General features: G+C 34.5%; 1 protein-coding gene across 10 annotated transcripts in view; it reads left to right on the top strand.

The window, feature by feature from the left end:
* Positions 1–25,661, top strand: part of LOC118184991 (sodium channel protein para-like) — a 610,313-nt gene that overhangs the window by 220,409 nt on the left and 364,243 nt on the right. Inside the window, exon 1 of one of the 10 annotated variants that reach the window (XM_085811117.1) lies at positions 21,789–23,180. The exons of 8 other annotated variants lie outside the window; for them this stretch is intronic. The gene's annotated coding sequence lies outside the window, so the exon portion shown is untranslated. Of the gene's footprint in view, positions 1–21,788; positions 23,181–25,661 lie in introns of those variants that run through there. One more of the 10 variants, XM_085811109.1, reaches the window with a different exon arrangement.

Genomic DNA, 25,661 nt, shown 5'->3' with positions numbered 1-25,661 from the left:
GCGTTTTTTAGCGTTTTACTTCTTACCTTATTTATTAAATATTATGTTCTTTGCACTTCAATCATAAACTTCAATTCAACAGCAATGTCGCAAAATAATTTAAAAAGAGCATATGTTTAGAATTTCCGATACTCAATCTTGTTATATGTTTATTTCCTCCTCCCCGTTCAGTGTTGCCGTTGTCTGCTTAGAAATCGTTTAGTTTCAAAAATTCGTCAAAGTTTTAGAAAATATGAAACAGATAAAAAGAATTTCCAAATTTGGGCTTTCTGATGCCCATATTCGAGTGGAGGACTGCGTTATTCAGAATTAGATGTTTCTATGTAACTTCGTTTTTTCTCAGTGCGAGAAACATATATACATTCATGCAGATTCTTCATTATTAAATTTCTTTAAATATATAATGCAGGGTTGTAATATTTGGCAACAATTTTAAAAGTGAAACGCCGTTTACAGTGAACCAACGTAAAATGCCAAACCAAAATTAATAGCCCTTCTGGGCAAATTGTCCCTTTGAAACAAAAATCAATTGAAAGTTAATTTTCTGAGTAAGTCTGAGAGTATAGTTGTTGCAGAAATTGTGACATTATAATCGAAATCGAAACATTAAACTATAGAACCCCTAAAATTTTATATGTAGCAAAACAATTGTTGATCATTGTAACAAGAGTTGTGTACAAGCTTAGCACATGCTTAAAGGCTTATTCTTCTTATGTGAATACTTATCAGTATTCAAAAAGTTCTGGTATAATTAATGATGCCACACTAATTAAGTTTACCATGTTTCCAAAGTCTTAGTTATTTCTGATCATCTTTGACACTTGGAACATAACACGGAGAATCTATTTTTCGTGTATCCTGATATGTGAGGAATGACATTATGTTTTATGAGGAAGCCTTGACCGCTAATCAATGTGCTTTCAGTAAATTTGGATTACATGCTCCCAAAGTGATAGATAATGTAATGAAAAAATAGATACATTCTTCTTTCAGTCATTACCTCTATAAACTTGTTTATTTGGACTCAGAATAAGTAAGACAAATACTCTATATTTCATATTTATTTAACAGGAAGCATGACTTGTGTTGCATTCGACAAATTATTTAACCTTTATAAAATAAAATAATTTATAAATACTAAAATCACTAAGATATCAGAAGAAAAATCAAACTTAAAGTAAAAGAAGTCGAGTGGGAAAGAAAGGATTATCTGAAAAACATGCATGGAAAACTCTTTGTGAGTAAGTTCTATATGACGTCATTTAATGTCGAAAATTTTTCGTTGATATCAGCATTTTAAATAAATAGCTGCTCTTGGCAACTTTTTTGTTTCAGATTAAGGTACCTGATACGGTGTCTTATTGCCACGTTCTTTTATCGATATTGAGAAAATGTTGTTATATTACATTGAATTTAAATCATGACGTCAAATGTATAAACCTGACTTGACCAAAGGTTTTACTTCCTGGTTTGGCAACAAGAAAATTATTAGTTTAAAGGGACAATTTGCCCTGAAGGACTATTAGTTTCGTTTTGGCATTTTTCGTTGAAAACTATAAACGGTGAATCCCTTTTCAAATTGTTGCCACCAAATAATAGAGCCCTGTATTATATTTAAAGAAATTAAATAATGAAGAATCTGCCCTAATGTATGTATGTTTCTCGCATTGTGATAAAACGACGGTACCTAGAGCCATCTAATTTTGAATAACGTAATCTTCCATAGAATATGGACATGTGGAAGCCCTAATTTGTGTTTAAAATTTGTCTTATTATCAATTTCATATTTTGTAAAATGTTAAAGAATTTTTGATTAACAAACTAAACGATTTCAAAGCGAGGAATGGCAACACTGCACAAAAAAAAAAAAAAAAAAAAAACAGCGACACTTTATATAGAGGATATTCTAAAGATATGCTCATTTAAAAATTAATTTTCGATCTTGCTGTTGAACTGAATTTTATGGTTTGAGTACGTACGTTTATGGTTTGAGTACGTGAACATGATATTTAATAAATAAAGGCAACACACAAAACGTTAAAAAAACGCCCCTTTGGACGTAATTTAAAATCTGAAACCCTTCAGATTTTTTTTCCAAATTGTTTGTTGTTTGGAAAAAATTAACTGATTTCATTCATACTGAAATATTTTTACACCCATTCATTTCAGGTATACTCTTCTTCTTTAGTGGCCAGGCAGCCCAGGATGGACCATTATCATCCTCAGATTGGAATTCCAAACTCTTCTATCCCTGTCCATGGACATCCAATTGGTTATTTTTAAAATTCTGAAGTCTGTTTCCAAACAGTCGAGCCACCTAAGTTTAGGTCTCCCTCTTTTTTGGGTGCCGAATGGTCTGGCCGAGAAGATCTTTTTATTTACTCGATTTTCATCCATTCTGCATAGGTGTCCTGCCCATTTGATTCTCTGAATCCTTATATATTTTACTATATCTATTTCTTTAAAAGATTTATAGAGTTCAGAGTTAGTTCTTCTTCTCCAGATATTTTTACATTTTATGCCACCAAAAATACTTCTCAAAATATTTTTTTCAAAGACAGAAATGATATTTTTAGCTTTTTCTGTCATTGCCCAGGTCTCAGCAGCAGGTATACTCAGAACTCATAAATTTTGCTTTGGTCGCAGTAAGACTAAATTAATATTTTATTTTATTTTCAGTTTTTCAGTACATAGAACTTACAAATATTGCTTTGACCGCTGTCCGCTAGTATTTAATTAAAATTTTGCGATTATTATTATTATTATTGAAAGTGTTTAATTATCAGTAAAATTGATAACAAAAATCTGCCCTTTTATTTATTCTTAAGCCGTGTAAAAAACACTTCTAAATAATTATCTAAAGTTCAATACGTTTCGTTAAGAACAATTCTGAAAAGAGATCAGAAAAACTTTTTTTTTATCATTAATTTTACTACATGAGTTCTCAGTTTCTGTGTTTTCATTTACTGAGCAAATTGATTAAGAAACTGATGCATTCTTTCAGTATGGATAGTGTTTAATAAATATTTTAACACATTTTCGTATGAAATTCGTCGGAATAAATTAATGAATTTGGTGATCCTGCAAAAATACTAATTTGATGACCCATTCATTTGTAATTCTTTTCTTCTACTTCAAAGCAAATCTTAAATTACTCTTCATAAGAATCACAAATGCTAGTAACTAGGATCACACTTCTAAATCCAATTATACCATTTTTGGTTAGAATCCAAAAACTCAGGATATGCTATACCCATTCGAAAGTTTTTATTGCCATTTCATTAAATTTCTTCATACGAATTTTATTTTTATGAATGGACCTTTATCATAGTGTGCTGCTCATAGGGAAAAACAACTCCTAATTATTCTCTTAAAAATAAAATAGCGAATTTTACGTTACGTACCACATAAATCGGGAGAGAAACTTTCTGTGTCGTTCACTAAATTCATAAATATTACTAGGTGGTGAAATGTGATTCATCATTCTACCGAGCATTGCTACGTTTCTCCATAGTCCAATGGTCGCGAACCTCACACACTTCCTCTTGCTCTTGGGCTATCGAATTATTATTAACTGGTTGGCAGCTACTCGGGTTATATTTTGAAATTCTATGGAGCTTTCTTTAAGGTCCTGGTTTATTTCCTAAATGAGCTTTTGAACTTCCTGGAAACAGTAAAGTTATGTAACATTTAATCATAGGCGACTTTTGATTTTACTTACCTAATTTTATCAATCAAAACAATGTTCGCACCATTAAAATCACTATTTTTATTCACTAACTTTTGTCTCAATCAGTTTTAGCGAATTCATTTGAACAATAATTTAATGAATAAAAACTAATTTGATAAAAAAGATCTGAATGCTTTCAGATTTTATATTACGCCTTAACGGGCTTTTTTTACATTTACAGACACATACACGTTTGGAGAGCATTTGTGCTAACGCCACTTTCCGCTAAAAATATTTAAAAACAGCATTTCTTTAGAATTTCCGATAGACAGTCTCGCGCGGTGGAGATAAAAATGTTTTATTCCCCACAATATTGGCACAGCTCGCTTTGAAATCGTCGAGTCTTTTTTAATCAAAAATTTGTATGAATGACATATATGAAATATACAATGAAACTATCTCCAAATTCCTAATTTGGCTTCCAGATGCCCATATTCGGGTGAAGGACAACGTTATTTAAAATTTGATGGCTCTAAATACCGTCGTCTGTTTGCAATGAGGAAAACATACACACATTCATGTAGATTCTTCTTTATTCATCTTCTTTTAATACAATACACGGTTATAATATTTGATGGCAACAATTTAAAAAGTGAAACGGACATTTACAGTAAACCGATGCAAATGGTGTTTCGAGTCTGACAGGCGTTCTGGGCTAATAATTTTAACGGTAAAATAAATGTAAATGAAATGTTTACATTTTAGAAACTTTAAAAGTTTAATTTCGCAGGTTTTCTTCTATGTATCATTAGTACTTTTTTCCCTATGCGGTTTTTCTATTCTTTACAAATGCATATTCATGTCAGTTTTTAAAAATAAACTAGCGGGCTGCGGTTAAAGCAAAATTTATAAGTTCTTTATACATCTGAAAGGAAAATGTATAAGAACATTTCAGACTGAATGAAATCAGTTCATACTTTCCAAGGAACAACCAATCCGTAAATTATTATTATTATTATTAGTCCAAAGGGGCTTTGCCCTGAAGGACTGAATTTCGTTTTGCGATTTTGCGTTGAATCACTCTGAATGTCCGTTTCACTTTTCAAACTGGTGCCACCAAATGTTAGACAAAAAAGAATGAACGCGGCAATAACACATCGTGTCAATTATCCTAACGTGAAACAAAGAAGGTTGCTAACAGTAGCTATTTATTTAAAACTAGAAAGCCCGGCGGTCATACGAAATGACATCTGTTCTAGATATTATAAATTGTATTTAAAATGATTTGTGCAAAGTTATCTGCTAATTCAAACTGAATTACCCAGGGCAGGCGGCGAGGACGCCCCTTTGCTTATGGCCTCACGGGGTTTTCTCCTTCTACTTGCTTAATTGCTTAAAGTAGAGTGCAATGAAGGAAACCACTGGCGGTACATTTCTTAAGAGCCACCGCTAGCTCAATAAATAAAGGTGATTTAAATAATAAAATGTTAATTCACATGTCAAAGATCTCTTTGTACGCAACATTTCTTGTGTAGATCTTTCCATTATTTTTAAGCTCGCCTTGCAGAGAATAATCCATTATTTTTAATTTTACGTCCGATCTTTCACGAACTCTTGAACAGGCAACATAAAGTTGACCGTGTCCAAATGCAGGCTCAGGTAAAAAAATGCCAACACGCTTAAGCGTTTGGCCCTGAGACTTATGGATGGGCATAGCAAAGGCAAGTTTTACAGGAAATTGTCAACGTCTCAATTGAAACGGCAACCCAGTGCCTTGGCAACATCACCCCATTGGCTAGTACAGTTACGCGAGCAACCCATAAACTATCGACGACAAACAGATACCTAAGCGCATATAATAAAGATATTTATTTTTTTCATTTTATTTGCTTTTTATCGTTACCGGTTTTTGCCTTTGCATATTCCCGAATTCTATTATATATAGATGTTAAATTTATTTATTAAATGTTAAATGCACGTGCTCTTGTATTTTTAATTTTTCCGGCTTAGTTTTCTCATAATATTCGTCACGCGCTGCACTGCACGGGGAATAAAACAATTTACAGTTACGCAAGCAACTAATAAACTATCGGCGGCAAACACTTAAATCGCATATGTATAAGATGCTGACATTAAAGAAAAATTTTATACATACAATGACGTCACAAGCATTGCGTGCTTTCTTCAACCTCGAGATAGGAAGTTATGTAATAATAACATGTTTAATGTAATAATAACAATGCTCTTATTTTCTTTTTATTTATTTATTTCTATTTTCATATTTGGTAACACTTAGAAATTTTTGATTAACAATCTCTACGATTTGAAAGCGAGCAGTGGCAACATTTCTCGAAATAAAGCAAATTGTTATCTCCGGGGTGCGAGACTGTTGCCACTCGAAGAAATTAGGGCGAAAATGAGCGTTTTCAGAGTTCTTAATTAATATTTTCGCTGATTAAAGTCGTACGAAGATAAGAATGGTCGAAATGGCTTCCCACGAATTTTCGAAATCCGGGGAGGGGTACTTCTCTCGAAAATCAACTACTCACCGTTCCGGTGCATGGACCTTATAAGAGATATTCTTAAAAGGTCCATGTTCCGGAGGGCATGATGTCACAAACAAACAAAGAAGCAAACAGACAGATTCGCACAGATTTTAATAATATAAATGATTGTGTGCTTACTTTAGTACCAGTTTGAGTAGTACAGGTGCGTATATAACTAGTGACTGCTTTAATTGGGAATGTTTAGTTATATTCGACCTTAAAAAATACAATTTTTCATTGACTTTTACTATCGGAGAAATTCTAAAGATTTTAAACAAATCCGTATACGAATTTTCCCTTCTAGTTTAATGCTGTTTTCATTTCTGGCACAAGGACTAAACAAGTAAATGAGAAATTAGTTAAATACAAAGTTAAAAGCATGATAGGTGAATAGGTGAATTGAAATATTTCATGTTCACTTTAGAAGCACTTTCATTAAAACAGAATTTATTTTTAGAGTTATGATTATTACGATTATGAAACATTTTATTCATGAAAGACGAAAGAGTAATCTTCTGTTTTGAGGGCCGTAAAAAAATTGCAGCGAAAATGTATGCGCCAAACGCGCTCATTTAACAGCGCGCCAAATCTAGCGTGCTGGTTTCATATTGCGTAAGTTTATATAGTTCTATATTTTTTAAGACCCCATTGAAATACTAGTTTAATTTTTAAAACCTTTTATGATTTTAAATCATTTTTTGATTTCCTATAGATTTAACAATTTGGGAATTGCCCAAGAAAAAAAGTCTGCAATAGAATTTTGTGCAGAATTAGAAATAGAATTAGAAAGATCTAATTCTATGCTTATTAATTTTAATACTCTAAGAGACTGAAAGTGTTTGTGGCATGCGATGGTGCACAAGGATAGGAGAGAAACTTTTCACGTATTTGACTGATTGCAAGTTCATGTGACATGTGATTTTACTTTATGTGAATGATCGCATGTTAATGTAATATTTCTGTGACTAAGAAAATCCTTTTAATACATTATTCACTCTAGTATTCATTAATCTTCAAAATTTAGAAAAGAAAAATATTTAATAAAGGAAAAAGAGTTCTTCAAAGATATGCTTTTTAACTGAAAGTATGGCATATGGGAGAAATTCCCGTAAATTATTTAAACTCAAAATAAGTGTGTAGTTGCTCAGTATAGAGTTATGTTATATATTTACTTAAAAAAAATATTAAATAATTTAGACGAAAATAACATTAAAATTAATAAAAACGTTTTCTGTATTTTTGAATAAATATTGCAGAAATCACATGTTTTATAACTAGGAATATATTAACCATTGAAATTATTATTACTTATGTCAAGAAATTATTGCAGTATCACATAGTTATACATTAATAGTTTTGGTGCATATCATTTTGTTTACAGATATGTTGTACTTGATAATTCTGTACCAAGTAAAATGTATGGCTAATTAAAGTTATCTCATTATTGTCTAATTTTATGGTTCTTGCATAAAATTCGTAAGCGCTTTCGGAATTTATATCTTAATTTTTCGAGTTTGCTTCTCAACAAAATATATTCAGTATTAAAGTAAACATTTGCTATCGGGAGGGTGGGAAAAAACTTTTAAACAATTGAAAATGAAAAAAATTAGAAAAGTATCGAAATTTGAAATTTAAAAATAAATAATTAGCTAATAAATTGATAATAGCTAATACAATAGAATTAGAAAGATCAGTCTATTGACTTCTACACTACAAAGAGGACCTTCACACTAAAGAAGATTTTCATCTATCCTATGTCAGCATAGAAAGCTTCCAATTACACCCAAGAGATCTACCCATCCTTTTCTGGTGCAAATCGCCACCCTCAGGACAACAAAGAGAGATTTTCTCTGACGGTTCAAAAATTTCAGGACGAGTAGAAGCAGCGTTCACGGTCTTTTCGAACAATGAAGAAATTTATCAAGCACAATTCCGTCTAAGAAACCATGCTTCAGTCTTCCAAGCCGAGTCCTTAGCACTCAAAGAAGCAGCACTATGGTTAGGTACGCAACCAGCAGCTCATACTTCATTTTTCACAGACAGCATGAGCGTTCTGAATGCGCTGAATTCCTTTCCTCCAAAACATCCGCACACGGCAGCACTTAGAGAGATCCTCTTGACGTTAGGGTCTTCCATACCTTTAAAGATCAACTAGATAAAAGGACATTCCGGGCAGAAAGGCAACGAACGAGCGGATGAACTAGCTAAGATTGCAGCTCTCAAACCATAAATTGACAAGGAAGTTCCGCTTTCTGCAGAAGTTGCAAAAAGGCTCCTCAAGACAACATTTCAAGAGACATGGTCATCACGATGGCAGGAAAAAGAGACAGGAAGATTTACTTACAACATCTTCCCAATACCTTCTTTCAAGAGGCTCAAATGCAACCGACTCTTCCTCCAAGCCTGTACCAACCACGGGAAATTCCCAACGTATTACAGACGATTCCCCAGACACGTCAACTGTTCTTGAGGTTTTCGCGGGGAAGACGCGGACGCACTTCATTACCTGCTCTCCTGCCCTCTGACAGAGCACCTTCGACAGCAGTTCTTTCCTTCCGACTACATCACATATCCTGTGAATAGACTGTTAATGGATTATCACTGCAACAAGGGCATCTTAGAGATAATGAAGCAAGTGAATGAAAATAATTATATCCAAGGAACTACAGATTAATGTAAAATGTAGAAAGGCGGTCTAACCGTCAGATTGCTAGCAATGACTAGGATGACTTCCTAACCCTGTAGTGCCATTAACTTACTTTGGCGGAACAGGTTAAGTAAAGTGACCATATCATCTCTCCTGCTTCCAAATAACTAAATGTCTCTATAGTGTCCGCCGAACTAAAAATGGTGGTGGATGATGATTCTCCACCACCAAGATTCGGCGATTGAGTTCCCTAATCCCCAGTCGCTCTTTAAAAGGGAGTATATAAGGTATTTCTCCCGCCTTTCTAGTATGCCTTCGTGGTGTAATGGTCAGCACGCTTGGCGCGTATTCGAGAGGTCCGAGGTTCAAGTCCCGGCCAAAGCGTTGCTCCTTTTTCATGTTTCTTGCTTCGAATTAACCTAATAACTCTACAGTCTTTAACTATTTCTTATGATGTTTATCTGTGAAATTCTTGCATTCGAAATTATTCAAAATCTTTTTCTTATCATTTACTTTTTGTTTTGCACAAAGGTGCAACCTAAAGCATATGCAGAAAGCCCTTTGCTCAATGTTAAGTTTCAGTTCTCTTACTTTCATCGATACATAGGTTTATTTCTGTTAGCCACTGTGATATCATCGTATAAGGTATTTATACCGCCTTCCTAGCGTGCCTTCGTCGTGTACTGGTCTGCACGCTGAGCCCGTATTCCAGAAGTCCGTGGTTCGCTTTCCGGGGAATGCGTTGTTAGTTTTTCATCTTGCCTGCATCCAAAAAATCCTAATGTCTCTACAATCGTACTATCAGGATAGAGGATATGAGACAAGTTGTCTTTTCAGACTTTTTAATAAATCTTAACCATTAAATTTCATGTTAAAACAAGATCTGAAATGATGATCGAAGGAACAACTACACAAATAATTTTACAAAGGGTAAAATCTCCAGAGATGCGCGAATGTGTCTTTCCATTTTAGCATCTCAGAACAATCTCATTTTAGCGTCTGCCCCTTAACGAGTAACGGAAACACCTCAGAAGTCCAGCCTCTTTTCTCTGAGTACTTTTCTTTCCGCTGACGAAGATTGCCCACCAGCCACTGAACAGATGGGCTTAATTTTCGATTGATAAGGAATCCCTTAAATGCAAACACATGCTTTGATGACACACCACAGTACAAGTTCTACGTTAATGAATCGTAGGGTTTGGTGAGGTTTGTCTGATGTGTTACATTATGTGAAATTTATTCTTTTCTTTTCCCAATGGCGGACCCTCAGCCGATTTCGGCTTGGCCACAACTAGGACCAGAAGTGGTGGTCACTTTATTATGGAGGCACCTAATAGGTTGGACAAGTTTGCCTCATTTGAAGGGGACTGTCATGTATCTGGCAGCGGTGAGCCAATCAGCTGCCTGGCAGAGCTCAGCAAGTAATTAAGTTACTTGCTGAGCTCTGCCAAAAGACAGAGCTCAGCAAGCTCTGTCTTTTTTTCAGCAAGCTCTGTCAAGTCTGTCTGTCATGTAAGAGAGAGGACAGTTGCATGTTAGCCTCACAGGAGGCAGGTTGTAGGTTAATTATGTTGTAGGAGCGAGGTAGTGCTCCGAGTTTGCCTTTATTCTTTAAATGTTAATTTTTTTTCATTATTCTTTGAAAGTTAATTTTTAATAAATGTTGGTGTCGTTTTCCTTATGGTGCCTTATTAATCCGTAAGGTCATTACAGCACGCTCTCTTTCGAGAACCAGAGCTAACGAAGCCGACTGGATTTTGGAGAAAAGGTGAGAAATTTTTGTTGTAACTTTAAGGAAAATTTCTTCTAAATATGTTTAAAGGAGTAGTTAAAAGTGATTTGATTTCGGTGTTGAAGGAACTAGGTGAAGAAGCCGATTCTAGTTTAAAAGTTGTAGAATTAAAAGATAAGCTTTTAAGTTCTAAAGAATATTTGAAAGATAAAGATTTTGTTATTGAATTTCTTAATACTACGGTTGAAGAAAGGAAAAAGTCAGAAGAAATTGTGAAATTACGTTTAATGCAAATCGAAAGTAGCAACGAATCTAGTAATAACGTAGAAAATACACTTTCATTAGATAAGCTTTTGAAAGCGGTACAGGCATTATCGATTTCTGTACCTAAAAAGGGTGAAGCATGGAACTTATTTTTTGATTCCATAGAAAGGGCTTTGAAGCATAAGAACGTACCAAATGAGTTTAAGTCTGAAATTTTACTTAAACTGATAGGTGATAAATCTTCTAATATTCTAGTATATATTAAAGATGATGATTTGAAAGATTATGAAAAAATTAAATCTTTAATTCTTAAGGAATATGAACCATCGCCAATTATATGTTTAGAAAATTTTCGCCAAGCTCAAAGGTTGACGGGGGAAAATCATTTGCAGTTCGCCTCTCGTTTAAGATCATGTTGGATCCATTATTGTAAAAGTAGAAACGCTAATGATTTTGAGTCTTTAATTAACTTAATAATTTCTGACAAACTTTTTCAAACATTGGATAGTGATTTAGCGTGCCATGTTGCAGTTCGACAAGGTGAAAGTTGGCTACGTCCAGAAGAACTAGCGAAGGAATGCGACACTTACTTCATCGCAAAAGGTAAATCTTTTGATGACATAAGAGGTGAAAAACGCGCTAATTTTCGTGATTCATACAACAAAAACTCTAAATATATTCCACCAGCGCTAAGAAAAGATTTAGTGGTAAATGAACAGAAACATTCGTTTAAACCGCGAGAATGTTATGTGTGTAGTAGCAGTTTACATTTGGCTAAGGATTGCCCGAACAGGCGAAATAAATTTGAGAGGTCCAATAAACAGAACGATAATTTGCCGGTCAAACCGAAAGTTAACACTTCAACTAAACCGAAGGACAATGCGGTTGTTACAAATGTAAATTCTAAACATTTACAAAAACCCGAGTGTTCCGACGGAAAACTTAATTTTTATTCCTTGGAAAAGATTACTATTTATATTGCAGGGAAGCAAGTAGAAGCTATAAAAGATTCAGGTACAGAAATACCAATTTTGAACACTACATTAATTCCTGATTTAAAAATAGAAAGTAAGGGTAAAATCATTTTAAGTTCCGCATTTGGCGACGTCTTAGAGGCAACGTTAGCAACTATTCCCATTTATTACAAAAAACCAAACAGTTGTCTATATTCGCGCGTAGAAGCTCTTTTCGCGTTGACAGATAAGCTAAATGTCCAATGTTTAATTACACCAGATGTATGGGATCGCATATTTGAAGACGAGAATGAATCAACAGTCTTCCCCGAGACGAAACCGGAAACTCATAAACAAAAACAACTTGAGGTTGGCGCCGTTGAACTGTCAAATGTAAATCTTTTTTATAGCTCAGTTGCGAATCAGAATGATGAAAGACTAAACAGTTATTCGGAATCGAATAAATTTAAGGTCGATCAGAGAAACTGCCAAACGTTAATAAATTCTTTTAAGGACGCAGAAGTAGGGAAGAATAATTTCTTTTTACAGGACGAATTATTATTTCATAAAGAAAAAATTTGTGGGGAAAACATACAACAGTTAGTTTTGCCCGAGAATTATCGAAATAAAGTCCTTCAATTAGCTCATGATTCCATATTCGGAAATCAATTAGGTATGAGGAAAACTAAAGAAAGAATTAATCTTTCATTTTATTGGCCGAACATATCCGAAGATGTAGAAAATTATTGTAGAACATGCGAAAGATGTCAATTAAAAAGTCCGGAAAGACAATCGGATAAAATTCCGATTACTCCTATTGTTCGCGCGCCATATCCCTTTCATACAGTAAATATAGATATTATTGGTGAAATTTCACCTCCTTCAGGAAGGAAACATAAATATTGTTTGTGTTTGATAGATAATCATTCAAAATGGCCAGAAGTCATACCTTTAAAAAGTCTTTCTGCTAAAGCTACTTGTGAGGCTCTTTTAGATATTTTTATGAGAACCAGTATTCCAGAAATAATTTGTAGTGATCAAGGCACTAATTTTACCTCACAATTAACTCAAGAATTCGAAAAAAGGTTAGGAACTCATCCTCGTTTTTCGACACCTGGTTACCCAGCATCAAACGGCTCAGTGGAAAAATGGAATCGGGTATTTAAACAAATGTTACATCATGTAATTCGCACAGATCCTGTTAATTGGGACAAGCACATACCTTATTTACTTTTTGCGTATCGTGAAGTTCCAAATTGCACTACCGGTGTATCTCCATTTATGCTTATGTACGGTCGTGAAGCTAGAGGTCCCTTAGCTGTGTTAAAATCATCATGGTCCGGTGAAATACCATTATCTCTTAATCTGAGTAATTCAGCAGTTGATTATCTACAAGAATTAAAGATAAATTTAGAGAAAGCATCTGAGCTCGCTTCTTTATCTGCCGCGGAAAAACAAGAAGCTTATGCATATTATTTTAACCGTCGCAAAAGTTTGAAAGAATTTAAAAATGGTGATTTAGTATATTTACTTATACCAGACTCTAGCAACAAGCTATATGCTAGGTGGACAGGTCCAGGTGAAATTTTTGAAAGAGTGAATCCTCATTCTTACAAATTTAAATTACCCGATGGGAGTGTGAGGCATGTTCATGTGAACAAAATAAGAAAATTTTATGTTCGAGCACAAACTGTGGGAGTGATATTTGAAGATGATTCTGAGTTTGGGGAAATTCATACCACTCCAAATAAAGGAGATTGCGCAGTAACTAGAAGGAACATCGAGGTGGATATTAGTCATTTAGAGGATAGCAAACAAAAGGAATTACACGAGCTCTTACTCAAGCACATCGCGTTATTTTCTGGGGAGATCCAGATAGCCAGCGTTGGTGAACATAGAATTCGGTTGTTACCTGAAGTTGAAAGAAAAAAGCCATATATCTATAAGATCCCAGAATCTTTGAAACCTGAAGTAGATAAACAGATCGAGGAATTAGAGAGCTTGGGTCTTATTGAGCCAAGTGAAGCTGAAATAGCATACCCAGTCGTATGTGTTGCCAAGAAAGACGGAAGTATGCGTTTATGTATTGATTTCAGGTTGTTGAATCAAGTAACCAAGCCTGTTGATTTTCCAATGAAGAATGTGACTGATCTAATCAATAAAATTGGACACGCGAATGTTATCACCTGTTTAGATGTCTTGAAAGGTTACTGGGAAATACCTTTAGAAGAAGAAAGTCGTGATTTAACATCATTCAAAACACATCGTTCCCAGTATCGTTGGAAAGTGATGCCTTTTGGATTAAAAAATGCAGCTTCTACTTTTCAGCGAGTGATGAATGATGCCTTAAGAAAACATAGTGATTTTTGCAAAGCATATATTGATGATATTGCTATCTTTTCACCAGATTGGAATTCGCATCTCAAACATTTAGATGCTGTGCTAACTACATTAAGTGATCTCAGGTTTACGGTGAACGTGAAGAAATGTGTTTTTGCACGTTCGGAGATAAAGTATCTAGGACATATAATAGGAGCTGGAAGACATCAATCTGATCCTGAAAAATTACAAGGCCATTGAAATTATAAAAAGTCCTAAAACAAAGACTGCTCTAAAGAGTGCATTAGGCTTATTCAACTATTATCGTGATTACATAAAGAATTATGCAGAAATAGCTCGCCCATTGACGGAGCTTACGAAAAAGAAAATTCCTGAGATAATTCCATGAACAGATGTTGAGGAATCAGCATTTAAAGAACTGAAACGTCGACTGTGTGAAGCACCAAAACTGTACACTCCAGAACCAGAAAAACCTTACACCATACAGTGTGATGCTAGTTCATATGGTATTGGTGCTTGCTTGTCACAACGAGACAGCCAAGACAGTTTGCATCCTATCAGCTTTGCCAGTCAAAAACTTTCGAAAACTCAGCAGAACTGGTCAACTATTGAACGCGAGGCTTATGCCGTTGTGTGGTCATTAAAAAAGTTCGAGTGTTGGGTGTTTGGATCGAATATCGAGCTGATCACAGACCATAATCCATTATTATATTTGTATAAGTCGGCACCGCATTCAGCCAAATTACAGAGGTGGACAATGGCACTTGAGCGCTATAATATTCATATTTCTCATTGCCCTGGTGCACAATTAAAAAATGCAGATGGTCTTTCAAGACTAGTGGGGGAATGAAATAGGTGTGAACTAAGTATGAACTAATATGTTTTAAAACTTTGCATTAGTTACTTTCTTTTGTTCCGGAATTGTACGAGAGCTACTTTCCATCTGTTTTGAAAATCAAATTACTGGTTTCCATTTAATATTGCATTATAATAGTGTGTTTTGAAATAGTATTGCAGATATGTTTTATTACAGAACTCCGGTATTGTATCAAGCCATCTGTTCATCTGTTGTGAGATGAATGTTTATTGCATTTATTTCAAAGTATGTTATTACATCATGTATACATGTTCATATATTTTGAATTAATTTGGTATGTGGAGTATACAATTTAAGTTTGTATTTGCTGGTTCAGTTTTCAGATTCTGCTTCGCTTTGGCGTGGCACAATCTTACCGGGGGGTGTCATGTATCTGGCAGCGGTGAGCCAATCAGCTGCCTGGCAGAGCCCAGCAAGTAAGAGAGAGGACAGTTGCATGTTAGCCTCAGAGGAGGCAGGTTGTAGGTTAATTATGTTCCGAGTTTGCCTTTATTCTTTAAATGTTAATTTTTTTTCATTATTCTTTGAAAGTTAATTTTTAATAAATGTTGGTGTCGTTTTCCTTATGGTGCCTTATTAATCCGTAAGGTCATTACAGGGACGGACAGTTATTGCCATACTTTCTCCGGGATTCAAAATCGGTCACTTTGGTATTGCAGTCGACTTCCCTAATCACTGTACCTTCTGGGCATCATGTGAAATAGGTTGTAACCTGTTGTGTTTATTTCAGTTACATAGTGTGATCATGAAAAAATTAATAAGTTTCAACCCGTGCAACTGATACTAAGCTTTAGTCCATAACCTGCAAGAGCGTCTGGTATAACGCCTGCAGTTGTTTGTGAGGTACTGTCCTTCAGATGGCCAAGATTATCAATTATTTCACTGTAAATCTCATTTTTTACATAGATATGGGGGATCTGGGGAATGAAAACTAGGCTGTAAAATCAAGTTTTCTCGCAAGGAAATAGGTCTATTTCTACTAGTCGATGGAATAGATGTTTCATTTTGTCTGGCATAAGATTTGTATATGACGCTCAATCGCTTACTGAAAAAAAGATCTACAGCTCAGCATCTTCCAATTCCGTTTGTTCATTTCGAGGAAGTAAAATGATCTATAACATGTGCAGGTACATATCGATGCTAATATTCCTTCCTCTCATTAGCGGGTCGTCAGCGGACTTCGGCTTGGCCACTACTAAGGTCAAATGTAGTGGTCACTTTACAATGGAGGCACCTAATAGATGGGTCAGCTGTACCTCCTATAAAGAGATAGACAAATACAGCCATGTCTTCTGGGAGATTCGACCTCGAAGCCTATGGCATCGAAATTGGTCCCCCTAACCACTATACCCTTCTAGGCGGAAATGTTAACATTACTTTCAACAAACAGGTAAAAATAAATAAAGGGATAAAATGTTGTAAGTTCTGATGATGTGCACACACTGTTTTTAGGAAAGTCTTGAATGAGTTCATGTGTCACACGCGGGTTTATCAGAGCCCCAAATTCTTCAGCTAGAGCGATTTACACAACGGCTTACATCTAACATGGCTTCATTTATAATGAAGTTACTTTCATATGCCTATAATCATTTTGAGTAATTTCATTAAACAAAACCACTTTCAATCCATTTCACATAATATGTGCTTAATAGAATCTCAGAAAATCCTACTATTTGTTCTCGGAAAGCCTGTACATAACTTTAGCGGCACGTTTATATTTTTGCTTTCCACTGTTTTATGCTAGAAAAACAACTCAGTTTTATTTTACGTTACTACTCTAAAAAGAAGATTTTGCTGTTAGGATAATCACTTCAGTGTCATGTGTCCTTACGATTTTCTTATCATAGTTTTCTTTCTTGGCATAATTTTCTTTGCCTTTAATGGATTTCAGTATTTAGCTTCTTTTTCTTGTTTCCAAAATATTTTGTTTCGTGATTCTTCAGAATAGACAGCATTAAATTTTATTATTGCAATTATATTCTTTTGCATTAATTAAAATTTTTCGTCTTGCGTATATTCTATAAGCTGAAATGCGACTTCTTTGGATTTAAGTAATTGGTTCAGGTCTGAATTGGAGTGAACATATTTCTTATATGTTCATTTCAATTTTCCTTTCAAATTGGAATGAATATATTTCAATATGTTCATTCCAATTTGAAAAGAGACTTACAGTTTTTAAATGGCTTGATCGCTATCGATGGGGGCGTAACATTAAATTTTAATAAATACATATAATGTGCATTCAACTATTATTTTATTATTGTAATGAAGTTTTGGTGACAGCTTATCAGGTTCAATGTTCCTTCTTACCTTCTTCGGGAACAAACAAGGACCTGACTCGGAACAGAGAGCTTACTAAAGCTATGTTCACTAATTGTGGTAAGTAGACAGGATACACATGAAGGGTATACAAAACCCTTTATTTTTCTCTATATACAATAACTTCCGTACTTCGGAATACACTGACCCGCTACTTGGGGTCTAACGTAAAAGTATAAAAATAAAACTAAACTCTAATTTAACTTTAAACTAATAAACGTGGAAGATTGGCCTTATATTAACAGGAAGCGTATGTAGTACAGAGAACTGTGAACACTACAATACGTTTTAAAATTTATCAAGAGTATTAAAACCTCTGGCCTGGAAGGCAAACAGCAACTGCGTAACTTCTAAGGTAAGCGGCCTGCTTTGACTCAACTGCTTCCTCTCTCTCGCTTGGCAAAAAGCCACAACTTAAATACTTGGCGTTCGCCAGACAACTTTGCATAAAAACCTTAACGCTTATAATTCTGGCCGGAAGTAGAAAATAAGAAGTGATAGTAAAGATTTAAAATAAAAATAAACGTTAGTAAAACTTAAGATCCTTACAAGCTTCCATCAGTAAAGTCGACGTTTTGGTAAGATTACAAAACCAATCCCTTCGCCTAATAACAGGTGCAATTTAATCCACACCTATAGCGGCTATGGAAGCGTTCACCATTATTTCTCCTATCACGCATGACATTCGTAAAAATGCTGCAATTTTGTTTCAAAAACTTTGTAGGCTCCCAAATAATAAATTTTAGAGGAATTACAATTTTAACAATGATAGAAATTTAAAGGCACAAGTGGGTTTCAATCAAATTGGTTACCAATTAGCAGAAGACCCAGACCTTGTTCGAGAAATGAATGTAACGACTGTACCTTTTGAATACGGTGACTTCTGTGTATAGCTTGATCTTGACGGAAAAACTAATAAGAGCGAGTTACCACTGCCCAGATCAGAGCCATTGGTTATTAAACTATTGAGAGAAAACATGCCAGCAACCCCTGCACCCATCTTTACACCAACGAATCTATGACTGAGGTACTGGAGCTGGTGTAGGAATTATTTGTAACCATTTTGCATTCGATAAGTTAGGTGGGAAAGGATACAATTAATTTTGATGGTCAAGCTGAGGCTATATTTATTGCTTTGAATCAATTAAGCGCTCGGAAGAGTTATTTCTCTCCGGCTGTTATTTTGTCCGACAGCAAAGCCGCTTTGCAGGCTACATTCAACAATAAATTTTCCACGTCCGAACGAATTTAGGACCTCCCTTGGGGGTCGATGTAGAGAACTCTGCGAAGCTACTTGCTAGGTTGGTGGTTCTGAAGGCCCTGGGAAAAGTCACTTATTGGCCGGCTTCGGTCTCTGGCACGTCCTGAGCGATACAGCTCTAGTAGCCAGGGGGTAGCGATCCCTGGTTTCCTGGGTAATGCCCCACTGCAACGGGTAGCCCGACTGGCAGGTAGAAAATGTAACAACCAGTGCTGGAAGCCTGCCAGTGCCCCAGGTGTTGTGCCAGCCCCTCTGAGGGGCCAGAGCGGAGGTTGAACCTCCGCGCCTGGTTCTGAGTGGGAGTTGGATCTGCAGTACGGACCATAAAGGCCACATGGAGCAGAGCATGCCAATATTGTTGTTGACCGAATTTACGAATGTAGGAAGATTTTCAACACTCTGGCTGACTCGATTTTTTTGCAGTGGATTCCTGCTTGTTGTAGCATCGAGGGAAATGAAAGAGCCAATTTACTATCAAATAAAGGAACGACTATTCTACAAACCACTAACCTAATTAAATTAGAATTTAAGAAGCGATTTGCCTCCTACCTATCGAGTCAAACTAAGCGAAAGGCCTGTGTCTCACCAGCTCAAAGCCAGTTATTCCGGATTTTTCTCGTCCTGTAGCCATAGCGTTATTTTGTCTTTTGGCTGGATACGATTATCTGAATGCCCATCTTTTTAAAATTTGACTTTAGCATCCTTCTGTCTGTACTCTTTGTAGTTCTGGACAATCCGTGGATAAGGAACATATTGACGAATGCCTGCATTATTATCTTTTAATTCTGTTGTTCTTAAGTATTAGGAAGCAAGAGCAAGACTAGTGGCTTAGTGGCCAAATTTCTGGCATTTGTATAAATGAATTAATTGGTTTTTATCGCGACTTCTCTGAAGAAGAAGAAAAGACAGATAATTGTTTTTAAAAATTCTTTATGTAGTTCACTACACATTTTGAGCCGATAAGTCATTAATACTTACTTCAATTACAGTGAGTCATTGGTTCAATTAAAGTTGTGTGTTTTACATGTCCTCTATATTGTAAGCTTTTTACACTGGTTTTGTTCTCATTTGCCTCCTTGAATTTCTTATATGCTTTTCACTTCTTTGTGCGAAGTACAGGAAGTATAACCGCGAACGGAAATATCTATTTTGGTGGTTCCTCCCCCCCTTTTTACGTATAGAATAAAGGAATGTTTCTTCCAAAAAGGATTATAAAATGACTTTAAAATGGATTAATAATAGACTTTTTTTCGTCACGTTTATCTCTGTACGCACGTACGTATTTATCTCGTATAACTCAAAAAAACGATTAGAAGTAAGAACGTTGAAATTTGATATATGGGATTGCTATTACATTTAGTTGCCCACCTTCATTTTCTATTGCAATCCGCAGAACCAAACATATATGTTTTCCCCTTACCCTTTTAAAAGTACTTAACAGGCCTTTATTTTCACAATCGTTGGTCGCAGTCATTTTACTTCTAATTACAGAAGTGCTTCAAATGATAAAAATTTTAATGTTTTGGCAATGTCAAATTTGAAAAAGAAAAGAATTTTTTCAGCAAATAAAGAAATCTAACTTTTAATGCAATTTCCCGGCTGGCGTAATTATATTTGGGGAAGTTTTCTACTTATTATGAAAAAATTAAATTAGAAGTGTGACTCCCGTACAACAAAAATTATTTAAAAATTTCCAATTTTTGATGTCATTTTCAGTTTGCCTTGCGGTTAATTAAGTTATAATAATTCGAGGAAATAAGTTTAAAGTGCAGCAAAAAATGTCTTGTGTAACTTAATTGGCCGTACAAGGAAATCATGTGGTGTCTATATCAGTTTCTTTTTTTTCGGGGGGGGGGACGGTTATTATGTTTTTCGCCTTTGTTTTTATTTTATACTTTTTTCTTGCTTTACCAGAAGTTTATAAAGATTAATTACCTTAATTCTTTACAAGTAGCAACGTTTAGTGCATGAGGACTACAGCTTTCCTTTAAATTATTATTATTATTATTATTATTATTATATAAGCATGTATGTGTTGATGTATAAACCATTAAGAACTTAATCATTAATTATGATTAAGTTTATTAAAAATATTATTATTGTTTAACCATTTATGAAATTTGAATTCCATAATTAATTCCCTAGATGAATGTCTCACAGGATAAAATTTACAGCTGTGATAAAAAATGCAGATTTTTGAACGAATAAAGTTTGTAATTTACAGAATTTCTGTGAGTCGGACATCTATCAAAATTCTATATGAAAATTTTCACTTTACTTTAAAATGTACATTCGTGGTTTTCTCTATGTGTAACATGTATCCGAGCCAGTTTTCCTTAGAAAGTCCTGCACGAAGGCATCTGTCTTTTTAGGAAGATAGCTCTCGAGACGCTTGCCATGATTTCATAAAATCAAACCAAACTTTTAAAATGTACATTTTCCGAGCATTATAAATTAATATAACATAGTTGATTATTATTACTCAATTATTGAAAATGATTTTAAAGAAACCTGCATTTTACTAGAGCTAATTTTTAATGTTTTAGATATTCAAATAATAATATTTTTTAATTTTCTTAAAATTAGTACCGAAACTAATTTAAAACCAATGTATTATTAAAAATTTTAAAAATTAGAAGTAGTATGGTTCAGATTCAAATTGTAGTTTTTCTCCAAAAATTTCAAAATTTATTTCCATGTGATATTTCAAATCCCGCTTTTTATTTTTGTGTAAATAAAAACTGTAACATTAAATAGCAGTTAAGAAATTAAACATTTCTCTACCATAATACCATATCCAATGTTTAAGAGGAATTTAATTGGGAAATAAACAAACAAATAAAATAGTCTTGAATCACTAAACTTCCAAGTCAACCTTTTTTTTATGTAAAAACCCAGAAAGCATCCACACAGACATTCAAAGGGGATTCTTTATTCCATTCTGTTTGCAAGTGTAACCATAGAGACCCTCGCGTATAATTTCAGTGCGGCGACTGTACGGTAACCGTCCGGATTGGTTACTTCGCTTTAGAAAGGAATACATAAAAAGTTAGAAAAAGAAAACAAACAAGGCATCAGGAGTGAAAACAAAAGACTCAATGCATTCATCGGAATTTTCCTCGGATCCAGATTCCCCCCCCCTCCGGAGTCTGCAGTAAATAAATAAATAAATTATTTAAAGGTATCGTCATCCCATAAATCGCCCATTGTGCACTGGTATCAATCAGTTGTGGAGGATACGGGCGAGTTTTGGTAAGAGCGGAACTACTATACAGGCTGCAATGGATTTCTCCACCTCGATCAATATCGTAGCATTCAAGCAGGGTTAGAAGAGCGTCTACCTCTACCCGAACGTCTGCAGTGCGCGTCAGGATAGGGCTCTTCAGTGGGGAGCGATAACGCGAGGAGCTTGCCGCTTGGACCGGACACCCCTTAACAACAACAACCGAAAAGGGGATTTGTTTTATTTTGTTTTTGTTCCCGTTCTACTCCGGTCCCGAACTCTTCGTTCGGGGGTGGTCTCAATGAGTGTTGACTTTCGTGGTGCTCTAGAAATCCGGTTCTGCTGCCCTCGTCTCAAGTGGTGTAAAAGTTTTTTCCATTCTCTCTGGCATCGCTGCTCAACTCTTGCCTTCGCTATGGAAACAAAGTGAACGCAGGATACTTCTACACTCATTCCGAGAATCGTCTTGCCACCATGGACTATTCCCAGCGGATTCCAGGCAAACTTTTTTTTCGCTGCTTACCGTCCTTAATGTCTTCTTGAAAGTAAGGAGTAATTTCACACTTAGCATAGACTACTACTGTTATTTTCTTTCTTCCACGAAGAGTCCAAGTTCTTTACTTCACGAAGTTATCTACAGCTCTACACTAAGAAAAGTTAGTTTTAATATATATTATCTTCGATGCACTTGTTTAGAATATAGAGCTCTATAGAATGTATCTCAGTACTTAAACTATGCTTGATATTTGCTCCTTCGCATTACGTATTTCTAGCAATCAAACAGAGTCGCCATTTTAGACATTCTTTAGAAGAATTCCGTTAGATCCGGCCATGGAGGTCTTCTCCTCTTCTACTGTTTAAGCTTCGCAGAATAGTAAATTTCTTAATGCTCATCTCATCATCGAAACTTCTTGGCCTCTCACAGTGGATGCTTTGAATTTCCGTACCGTTTCTTACTCCGTTCTTTATCATGCCGAAGGAAAGCTATCTGAACTGCGGGCCGGAAGGGGATAGCACTGAAGCAAGTTCTATACACGTGCCTCTGTCTCCAGGTGTTCTTCTACAATGGCACCGGTAGCTCTCAAGATAACTTCTGTAGTCGGACTGGTCCATAGTATCCCAACGACCAGCAATGAAGACCATCAGTAAATGGTTATTGCCTCCAGTGAAGCATCGTCGTCTTCTTAGCGTACGTCCTATAGTTGTGCACATACTTATATTTAGTTATATGGTCGTAAAAGAATGATAAGACATCGGCCTCGTAAGACGACAAACTTTATTGCTATTTTCAATTTCAATAACTTATGATGGTCACGCTAGGGATCGAGTTGGACAACATCTTAGCAAGGTAAACCCCATTCATTATTTTATATTGAATTACAGTTGTAAGCAACTGGAATTCATATCATGGCACTTATATCACGTCTCATAACATGGCAATCTTTAACGAATCATATCGTGACAGTACTATGTGGTTTATAAACATATTCAGAAAGAAAGATAAAAAATATGTGCGTAACATGAATACTATGGTAAAAATGTATCGAATATGAATAGGATGTTAAGTTGAAGAGTAGATCCACATTTACAGAATTCTAATGTACACAGATTTATTATTTTTACAATACTCTTTCAAACTGACTGACCTATATATTCGCATTCGAAAGAGGAAAAAAAACACGTGCTTGCTTTTTTTATCTGTCATTTCTTAAAGATATTTCTGCTCCTATTATGATAATAATTTAAGTTATTCGTCTTAAAACTGCATTATTTCATTAAGTCACTGCATAAACACGTACCTAATATATGAGTAGTGTACATATTATCATATAAATGTGAAATACCAATGGAGGAATTATTATAAGAGATAAAATTTCGTAAATTCCTAAGATATTTTGCAGCCAAAATCACAAGTAAAATTTCTCATTATATATTTTCAATCGCCATAACTTTAATTAAATAATTTAATTTTAAAATATGATTGAGTGAGAGAATATTTTAAAAAGTTTCATTTCTAGCTGTATTATATACTTAATTTTTGTGGTTCTCTATATTTGAATGTACAACTTTTTCTTAATATTACATTTTTCTATCTAGAGATTTTCCTAAAGGAAGTTAAATGATTTATTTCAGAAATCAATAAAAGAAATTTAATTTAATGATTTAACATTTCTAATGAAACTAAACTGTTCATTAATGGATGCAATGCCTGAAATTTTTATTTTGAACCAAAAAAACCACGAATTTTTCGTTTTTCATTTTAATGCGCCATTTCACTTTTCATTCCAGTCTATTGCCGTTCGGAGAATCGTAAGATATTCTTTTGCATTTAATTTGTCTGCTATTAGTTAAAAAATTAAAGTATTTAAAAAGAATAGCTACAGGTCTCAGTATTTTTTAAGATTTTTAATCTGGTTTAGTTAAATAAAAATGCATTTAATTCATGATATATTTAATTAAAATTATTAAATATTTTTATGGAATTATATTGCATACTTGTTTTTACTTTTTAAATGTACCGAAGATATATACCGTTTCCATGTTAGTCTAAATCCATGTTCATCTAATATTCTACAAAATGTTCCGTTATTCTACGTGAGACATCTCTATTGATAATCTCTAATGATAACCGTATTAAATTTTAAAATAGCTTTTTTAGGTAATCGTTAAAATCTAAACCCCTTCAGATTATATATTTAATTTGTTTTTGCTCGTTTGTTGTGTTTATACTGTAATCTTTTCAAGAAGTGGTGAAGTAAGATGTGAACGATTTTATTTCTATACAACAACTAATACTGAATAATGCCTATATAACATATTAGAAAACAGGGAAAAAACCACTGCTTGCTTTTTTTAACCTGCCGTTTTTTAAAGCTCTTTCTACTCGTTTAAGGGTAAAATTAAAGTTATTCCTCTCAATACTCAATTATTTTGGTTTGGAGTCATCGCGTAAATCGCGTATGTGTAGTACGTTCATACTATCATATAAATGTGAAACAAATTTGAAGAACTATTGTAACAGCTAAAATTTCGTAAGATATTTCGCAACCAAAATCACAAACTCAAATTATAAATGCCTGTGCAATTTCATGCAAAACAAAATTATGCTTATTACCTGTTTTCATTCTGATAATTTTAAATTAATTTAAAAATATGATTGGATAACAGAGCATTTGAAAAGTTTCATTTCTAATCGTGTTATAACTTCTGAGTTCTGTCTAATTGAATATGGTACATCTTGTTTTAATATTACATTTTTCTATCCACATTTTTTCCTAAAGTAAGTTCAATAACTTGTGAGGTTTGTCTATTTATTTTTAGTTAATAGATTATTTTAAGTTAGCCCTTTCTTATTAATGTCCACGCTTTTTATGCCAAATTGTAAATAAGACAGCGAGCGTTTATTCAGATTAAGGTAGAAGAAAATGCTATTTAAGCAAAAGTTTCAGAAATTAGTTTTAGAGCGTGTCTGCTTATTCCAGACCACGTTGTGCCGTGATTATTAGCGACTTGATTTAGTGGCGTTGAGTGCTTATAGCCATTTAGCTTTATCTACCCAACTTTCTGCAAAACCAGAGCCTTGCCTGAGCGTTAAATTATCCTGTGAGCTGTTAGGCTAATCTACCGCATTTTGAATTTGTTCATCGTTTAAAATTCTCTAAACATTAATTTCACTTTTCAAACACCATTTTCTTTAAATTATTCAATATTTTTTTTCTTTTTTTATACATTGCCGAAAAACATTAAATATCTGTTCATTATTTCAACAAGATATTATATCTTATGATGTTCATTTGATGAAGATTTGATTTTGCCTCACCTCAATAAA

This window comes from Stegodyphus dumicola, chromosome 2, assembly GCF_044657685.1.
Source record: "Stegodyphus dumicola isolate Sdum_Otavi_A_Nest chromosome 2, ASM4465768v1".
Lineage (NCBI taxonomy): Eukaryota > Metazoa > Arthropoda > Arachnida > Araneae > Eresidae > Stegodyphus > Stegodyphus dumicola.
Note: the sequence above shows the minus strand (reverse complement) of the source record. Positions and strands in the feature narration are given on the sequence as shown.